The following is a 9,108-nucleotide window of genomic DNA, read 5'->3' as shown; positions in this document are numbered from 1 at the left end:
TTGACATAAGGATTTAGGCTATAGATCACCCGGGATATAACGGTGGTCGAGAGGGGTACACTGGGGTGGGGGGACACTGGGGGATGAGGTGGAGTGGGGAGGAGGCCTGGATATCTGGTCAGCGATTGTGTCGTGGCTTCACCCATATACATTAAAACCCTATTAATACGGACACCCTTTTTCCAGATAAAATTAAGTATTTCCCGGATTAACTAGCTGTAAAAGTTAGAGGAGTCCTTTATATGCGTGGATCGACGCCCGCTATGGGAGTTTCCCATATTGAAGGGGTCCGTGCTACCGAGGGTTCCCTGTATAAACAATTAAAGATGTGTATTCAAGTGACGTAGGTAAAACAAACATTGTGAATGTATTGATATACAACGTTGATAAATGATATAAATGGATGCAATGTATATAGTGTGGCAATTTGAAACTGAAACTAGGAGCACTTAAAGCACTACATTCTATGGGCTTCAAACTGATGTCAGCGCTTGTAGTTGTCTGTTCATATATGCGGGGTTAGTGGAAATTAACAACTAACGTTGATTACACTGCGATCTTTCATCGACAGGGTACGTAGGCCAATGAGACAAAATTGGCAGATTGTGTTTGGTTCTGTTGTAGCTATGTTTGTCAGCTACAACATATCGTCGTTCAACACACTGTGTGTTCCTTTGAGTCGTCTAACGTATTTCTCTCCAGGAAAATGTCGTCATTGATGCCTTGAACAGTCCCAATATTGGTTTATATGTGTGTCGTACATTCATCCAAATCAGTCACTTTTTGTCGTGACACAACGTTAACAAAGTTATAAATAGAACCTTTCACACTAAACGTAATGTAACTGACTAATTACAAAGCCTTTACAAATACATGTACGTGCGGAGTCTTGCACACTGCAGTCGATTTGAGTCGCCGATAGTATCGACTAGTAGACCACCACGTGGGTCTCCTCTGTCGCAGTTAACACACTTGTGTTCAACGTCCAGTAGTTGACCACGTCCGAAATCAGTGAGCCTGGAAGGAGAGAGGATGCTTGACGAGGACAGGTCGACCCAGGTAGCTCGCCACCTTACTGAGGTGTACACTTACACCGCGAGTAGCGCCTGAACCGGTTTTAGAGCTGGGGGAAATTTAGAACGGATTATATTTTCTCAGTGAAGCGTGAGGGCCGGCTGAGAAGCACCAGTGTAAAGGCTGCGGGTTAGACATGAAGACAGGAGTACCCAGTGCCACAAAACATGTGACATAGAACCTAATTCGCTTCCTTGTGTGGATATATCTGTATATACCTGGAAGGTCCACGGACTGACTGGTCGGCTTTCATGTGATTTATACTTTTGTGTTGTGACACAGGTAAGTGAATTGATTTGATTATAGGTGCAAACTGAACAGGTTAATCACTTTGTGGTCAGGTGTAGAAGGGGGTAGGGTCGAGATGCAGGTAGAGACATACCCCATCTAGAACACTATGGAGACATATACTAAACCTACCCTCTTCAGCGTCTCTCATAGGGTAAATGTGTTGGGAACTTAAGAGTTACTTTGTATCGATTAGGTGACATTTGTTCAGGTAAGTTTATGATTTATAATATTTTCAAAATAACCTGGACTGACCTCGATATTGACGTTATAAAGATATTATGGTCGGAATGACACTTACTCAAAGGATGTCATTTCAGAAAAAACAATTCAAAAACATGCCACAGACGTCTGTGAGTCTTGGCTTAAACATTCCAAGGCAATGCTCAATGAACCATCGCGAGGTATTCAAGCCCAGCCTGGTTTATACAGGGAAACCATGTAATTTTGTACCATTGTTCTACGTCAGCCCCGGGGAGCTTTATGCCTTTTTCATCCTTCATACCCCAAACCTGTACACTCGGTCCGTCCACAGGGCCCCGGGGGTTTTACAGGTGGGCACTGAAGGGTGGTGACATGGAACCCACCTATTGAGGGTTGTCGTAGGAATATCACGCATTTGCCTCCTATCACAACTTATGTACATTTAGTCACTTAGGGAGCAGTATGTCGAGCTTCACGTTCATCCGTAAAGGTAGTATACGTGGATATGGGAACTATGATTGTGGAAGAAATATATAATTTTGATAAATATAATATATACCTTTCAGAAACTACAGGTTTTTACGTTCACTGTGTAAGATAGGCAATGCTTCATTTTGACAGATTTACTGTTACATTCGTCACGTGACGTATATTTGACATCTTGTTTCCCGAATATGTCTTTTCATGTCACACGTCAGAGTCAGATGTCCGCTTTCACTGCCACTTCCTCTCGGAGTCTTTATCACTTAATACACTCGCGGGTCGTCAGTTTTACCTCGCAGGTTAGGTATGCATTGGCCAGCTATATTAGTTTATACCTGGTAGAGGTCTGTTACTTCATACCTACGACAGGTACAATAGTTCATACCTGGTAGAGGTTTGTTAGTTCATACCCAGGACAGGTACAGTAGTTCGTACCTGGTAGAGGTTTATTACTCTATACCTAAGACAGGTATATTGGTTCATACCTGGTAGAGGTCTGTTGCTTCATACCTACGACAGGTACAATAGTTCATACCTGGTAGAGGTTTGTTAGTTCATACCCAGGACAGGTACAATAGTTCATACCTGGTAGAGGTTTGTTAGTTCATATCTACGACAGGTACACTAGTTCATACCTGGTAGAGGTTTGTTACTCTATACATAAGAGAGGTATGTTAGTTCATACCTGGTAGAGGTTTGTTAGTTCATACCTGGTAGATTTCTTTTAGTTCATACCCAGGACAGGTATAATAGTTCATACCTGGTAGAGGTTTGTTACTCTATACATAAGACAGGTATATTGGTTCATGCCTGGTAAAGGTCTGTTACTTCATACCTAAGACAGGTACAATAGTTCATACCTGGTAGAGGTCTGTTAGTTCATACCCAGGAGAGGTATATTGGTTCATACCTGGTAGAGGTTTGTTACTCTATACATAAGACAGTTATATTAGTTCATACCTGGTAGAGGTATATCACTTCACGCCAAGGACAGGTATACATTCACATAAGCAGGAGATGATTATTACCCAATAAACAGGGCAGACAGATTATATTTCATACCTTGAACAGATATCGATATATCATTTCAACTTTTGGGAAGGTTACCTCACATGCCTACATACATTTATCCCTTACAGAGATTAATTAACTCCTCCTTTGGAATGGTATATTACCTCGGACACTGGATATATGTGACATATTTCATCCATTACAGAACACACACAACATGTACATCTCACATCCAGAATGTGCATCCCACACACAACATGTACATTTCACACATATAATTAACAACTCACACACATGTGCAGGTCACACTAAACATGTACATTTCACTCCCAGAATTGTTCATCTCACACTTAGCACGTGTGTCTCACACAAAACGTACATCTCACACCCAGAATTTGTATCTCACACTAAACATACCAAGATGCACGGGTCTAATGTGTTTAATGTCGAGCATCCAGATCTCTCTGTTTATCTACCGTACGTCTGTCTCACACCTAGATGCAGATATCTGCAGTGATACCTACTCAATGTCCAGGAGTGAGTGAGTGATTGAGTGAGTGAGGTTGGTTTAACGCCGATTTGACAGGTTGTGCAGTTAAACAGAAAAGAGAGTCTTAGACGGTAATCTCTCTCGCGTAACCACATACTCTTCCTTCATAGTACTGATAAGGGAATATAACAAGGACCAACCTTGAATTCGCCACATCTAGGACATACTTGTCTCACACGTAATGAACACGAATGTTATATAACTCAAACCCAGGGCATTTGTGTCCCATTTGGGAGATATATCACACATGCACCTCAACCTAGGACATATAATTCGCACCCAAGACAAGTACCGAACACCGAAGACACATATTTCACAAGATAGGTGTCTCACTCCTGTTAGGAAACCTCCGGGTTTAAGTGGATAGAGCGGAAGGTCGATGGTCATACACGTCCCTTGCTGAAGCCCAAAAGAAAGACCGTGGGGTCCTTATTTATAACCTGTTGCCTCACACGCGTTATTGTATAATGTCATGACACACTCAGACCTCCGCCATACTGAATATGACATGTGTTTCTGTGTACCACTCACATGATTTCATTCATCTGTGGTGTTTCCTGTGCATATGATTTGGCTCTCAGACCTAGAAAACAAGGACCTGTATGCATCTCACACCAATCACTGGTATGTATCTCACAACAAGGACCTGTATGCATCTCACACCAATCACTGGTATGTATCTCACAACAAGGACCCCTATGCATCTCACAACAAGGACCTGTATGCATCTCACAACAAGGACCTGTATGCATCTCATAACAAGGACCTATATCTATCTCACAACAAGGACCTCTATGCATCTCACAACAAGGACCTCTATGCATCTCAGACAATCACTGTTATGCATCTCACACCAATCACTGTTATGCATCTCACACCAATCACTGTTATGCATCTCACAACAAGGACCTGTATGCATCTCACAACAAGCAAGTGTATGCATCTCGCAACCTGTATGCCTTACACAATGTGAGGTGTTCCCCCATGACGATACTGACAACATGTTACATGGTGGCATGTTGGTGTTCGGTGCTTCTGTCACTGTATACATGATTCGCCCTAAGCGATACTGACATCTGCACTCCTAAATGACTTCTACTCTGACATAAAACCCAGTACAAATTGCTCACAAAATTCGGTCATCATATTATTCCTTTCACTGCCATATTTCATGAATTATTATTGCATCTTTTTATTGATCTTTCACATCAGGCCCCTGTCAGCTATCTTTCATTTGATGTTGATATTGTAGGCGAGTGTTTGACTACACCTAGCGTATGGTGCTGTTGTTATCTGCTTTGACAACCCATGGGCGAGCGATCATAATACGTAGCCTATATAATTGATCACTGTTATGGAGAGGTCTGCTTTGACTCACCCGATTTATATGGCGTCCTTTGTGTCTCGATCCACAGGATCAATCTGTAGGTTGTGGCGTTATAGGCAGTGGAGGGGGACACTGGGTGGAGTTGTCAACGCCTTGTCATGAATGTAAACCTGCATTCCAATACAGTCATGGTCGTAAGGTGCGCCCTTCCCGAAATAACTGATTCTCGTTGCCGTAACAACGCTGTTCTCGTTCACTAATGTTATCAACAGACTTTTGAATGCTAGACTCCAATCATTACTTATACACCAAAAACAATCACGCTTTATAGTGAAGTTTTAATCATAACGCTAAGTCCGCTCTGTGGCACGAGGTCCTAACTTAGTAACATATATGAATAACCGACACCATCATCAACAAGACTAACACTGCTACTATCGACAAACTGTAGTTAACGTCAATGAACCCGCTCCGATCACCTGTTTACTAAATACTAAAGGTATGATGGCAATAACTGGTCGACAATGTCCAGTCAACTGCTGTCAACACAAACACACACTGTTGTATGTTGTTTGACAACGTTCAATTATACATAATACAGTTTGAGTGGTTAGAGGGGAGGACGGATTAGAGACTGACTGACTGAGTTTGGTTTTACGCTGCTTTTAGCAATATTCCAGCAACATCACGGCGGGGACACCAGAAATGGGCTTCACACATTGTATCCATGTGGGGATTCGAACCCGGGTCTTCGGCGTGACGAGCCAACGCTTTAACCACTGGGCTACCCCACCGCCCCACGGATTAGAGAGGAAAAGGAGGTCGATGTAGAGTCTCTTGGCCAAACAGAAGGGGAATGAAGGTCAACAAATATTATGAAATTTGATGGTGGAAATTATCAAATTTGTGGAGACTGGAGCTCCACGGGGACATCAATGGTTGGAGTGTTGGCTATACGTCCAGTAATGGCTTTGTGTATACTCCACCACGTTCTGTTGTATGGCAGTGTGCCATTCTGTGATGAAGGCAACCAGTTGGCCCTGACATGGCTGAGAGTTGGCAGGTCTTCCTGGTGTAGTGGCGGTCTGGTGACAGTTGGGTCTGCTATACTCTCTGACATGGTTGAGAGTTGGCACGTCTTACTGGTGATGTGGCGGTCTGGTGACAGTTGGGTCTGCTATACACTCTGACATGGTTCGTCTTCCTGGTGTAGTGGCGGTCTGGTGACAGTTGGGTGTGCTATACACTCTGACATGGTTCGTCTTCCTGGTGTAGTGGCGGTCTGGTGACAGCTGGGTCTGCTATACACTCTGACATGGTTCGTCTTCCTGGTGTAGTGGCGGTCTGGTGACAGTTGGGTGTGCTATACACTCTGGCATGGTTGAAGGTTGGCACGTCTTCCTGGTGTAGTGGCGGTCTGGTGGCAGTTGGGTGTGCTATACACTCTGACATGGTTGAGAGTTGGCACGTCTTCCTGGTGTAGTGGCGGTCTGGTGGCAGTTGGATGTGCTATACACTCTGACATGGTTGAGAGTTGGCACGTCTCCCTGGTGTAGCGGCAGTCTGGTGACAGTTGGGTCTGCTATACCCTCTGACATGGTTGAGAGTTGACACGTCTTCCTGGTGTAGTGGCGGTCTGGTGGCAGTTAGGGTGTGCTAAACACTCTGACATGGTTGAGAGTTGGTATATTTTCCTGGTGTAGTGGCGGTCTGGTGACAGTTGGGTCTGCTATACACTCTGACATGGTTAAGAGTAGACACGTCTTCCTGGTGTAGTGGCGGTCTGGTGACAGTTGGGTGTGCTATACACTCTGACTTGGTTGAGAGTTGGCATATTTTCCTGGTGTAGTGGCGGTCTGGTGACAGTTGGGTGTGCTATACACTCTGACATGGTTGATAGTTGACACGTCTTCCTGGTGTAGTGGCGGTCTAGTGGCAGTTGGGTGTGCTATACACTCTGACATGGTTCGTCTTCCTGGTGTAGTGGCGGTCTGGTGACAGTTGGGTGTGCTATACACCTCTGACATGGTTCGTCTTCCTGGTGTAGTGGCGGTCTGGTGACAGTTGGGTGTGCTATACACTCTGGCATGGTTGAAGGTTGGCACGTCTTCCTGGTGTAGTGGCGGTCTGGTGGCAGTTGGGTGTGCTATACACTCTGACATGGTTGAGAGTTGGCACGTCTTCCTGGTGTAGTGGCGGTCTGGTGGCAGTTGGATGTGCTATACACTCTGACATGGTTGAGAGTTGGCACGTCTCCCTGGTGTAGCGGCAGTCTGGTGACAGTTGGGTCTGCTATACCCTCTGACATGGTTGAGAGTTGACACGTCTTCCTGGTGTAGTGGCGGTCTGGTGGCAGTTGGGTGTGCTAAACACTCTGACATGGTTGAGAGTTGGTATATTTTCCTGGTGTAGTGGCGGTCTGGTGACAGTTGGGTCTGCTATACACTCTGACATGGTTAAGAGTAGACACGTCTTCCTGGTGTAGTGGCGGTCTGGTGACAGTTGGGTGTGCTATACACTCTGACTTGGTTGAGAGTTGGCATATTTTCCTGGTGTAGTGGCGGTCTGGTGACAGTTGGGTGTGCTATACACTCTGACATGGTTGATAGTTGACACGTCTTCCTGGTGTAGTGGCGGTCTAGTGGCAGTTGGGTGTGCTATACACTCTGACATGGTTGAGAGTTGACACGACTTCCTGGTGTTGTGGTTTTCCAGGAACAGTCGACTGAATACTATACCCCAAGATACATTACACCCAACCAGGAACTAGCTAGAATCATTGTCATGCATGTCCTTGCTTCAAGGAGAATGTGTTTACCTATCACAACCCGGTTGTAAAATGCGTTTGCAGACAATCATTTAGTTGTACCAAGTTTACCTCTCGTTGTAGTAAACCAGATGACAATGCAAATATTGCACGCAACAGGGGACCGTTTGAAAACCTTCTCGATACGGTCTGAGTGACAGCAATGATGTACAACGACAACAACGGTGTCGGTGAGATCAAGCTCGTCAAGGTCAGTTTTCTGGACCAGAGTGGTCTTTGTTATGGCCTGTGATTGACAGGAAGGCATTGGGATCACACCAGAGACATCTCTCCTGCCCTGGATTGGCTACTGTTCCCGTTTATTGTCATCTTTATCATGATGTATTGAAGAAGGCTTCCATTCAATGAATCCTTATGTCCCGCTGTGAAACCCATAGGACATTCCTCTGTCTCACGCCTACCCCAAACAACAGGCAATGCACTACTGACAACATACCAGGGCAAGTCTGCCTCTCCATTGTCATACCACTATACTGTTTAAGTTACTACTTAAGTACCTTAAGTTTGACTGAATCTCAGATTTTCTGACTAAAGCAGTTTTTTACTTGATTCGATCAAAAGAAACTGCGTTGTTGCTCTATGTTTACGGTTTAGATTACAGTTTAGGATGTGGCATCACATTGGTGTTTATTGAAGCATACAAGATGGTTTAAAGTAACTCGAATTGTTGAAAACTGGCAAACCTAATTACACTGCGTTACAGCTAATGCGCGACATGTTCAGCTCTGTACGCGTGTGGCCCTTTAGCATGTATGAAACAACATGTAGCTTTATCCCTGTTTATAATTAATAAGACGGAAAAAGGAATCTCTAGGCCTAGGGTCATCGCACTGTGGAAGCCCTAAGGCGATAGGAGACTTCAAAGTTTAGGTGGTGCATGGACGGTGTAGGTGACATGTAGATGACATTAGGATGTAGGAGACATCAGGGTGTAGATGTCATCAGGGTGTAGATGATATCAGGGTGTAGGAGACACCAGGGTGTAGATGACATCAGGGTGTAGGAATAATCAGGGTGTAGGAGACATCATGGTGTAAATGTCATCAGGGTGTAGGAGACATCAGGGTGTAGGAATAATCAGGGTGTAGGAGACATCAGGGTGTAGATGTCATCAGGGTGTAGGAGACATCAGGATGTAGGAAGAATCAGGGTGTAGGAGACATCAGGGTGTAGATGTCATCAGGGTGTAGGAGACATCAGGGTGTAGATGATATCAGGGTGTAGGAGACACCGGGTGTGTAGATGTCATCAGGGGTAGGAAGTCAGGGGAGGAGACATCAGGGTGCAGATGATATCAGGGTGTAGGAGACAGCAGGGTGTAGATACATCAGGGTGTAGATGTCA

The 9,108-nt window shown here is 44.7% G+C and overlaps 1 protein-coding gene across 2 annotated transcripts in view; it reads left to right on the top strand.

Annotated features, from left to right (window-relative positions):
• Nucleotides 1-877: 877 nt before the first annotated feature.
• Nucleotides 878-9,108, top strand: part of LOC124282832 (proteoglycan 4-like) — a 43,477-nt gene continuing 35,246 nt past the window's right edge. Inside the window, exon 1 of one of the 2 annotated variants that reach the window (XM_046718867.1) lies at nucleotides 878-1,356. The gene's annotated coding sequence lies outside the window, so the exon portion shown is untranslated. The remainder of the gene's footprint in view (nucleotides 1,357-9,108) is intronic. The other variant, XM_046718866.1, reaches the window with a different exon arrangement.

Source organism: Haliotis rubra, unplaced genomic scaffold, assembly GCF_003918875.1.
Source record: "Haliotis rubra isolate DU_JTF1 unplaced genomic scaffold, ASM391887v1 Scf304, whole genome shotgun sequence".
Taxonomy (NCBI): Eukaryota; Metazoa; Mollusca; class Gastropoda; order Lepetellida; family Haliotidae; genus Haliotis; species Haliotis rubra.
The sequence above is the reverse complement of the archived record's forward strand: the minus strand, read 5'-3'. Positions and strand labels throughout refer to the sequence as shown.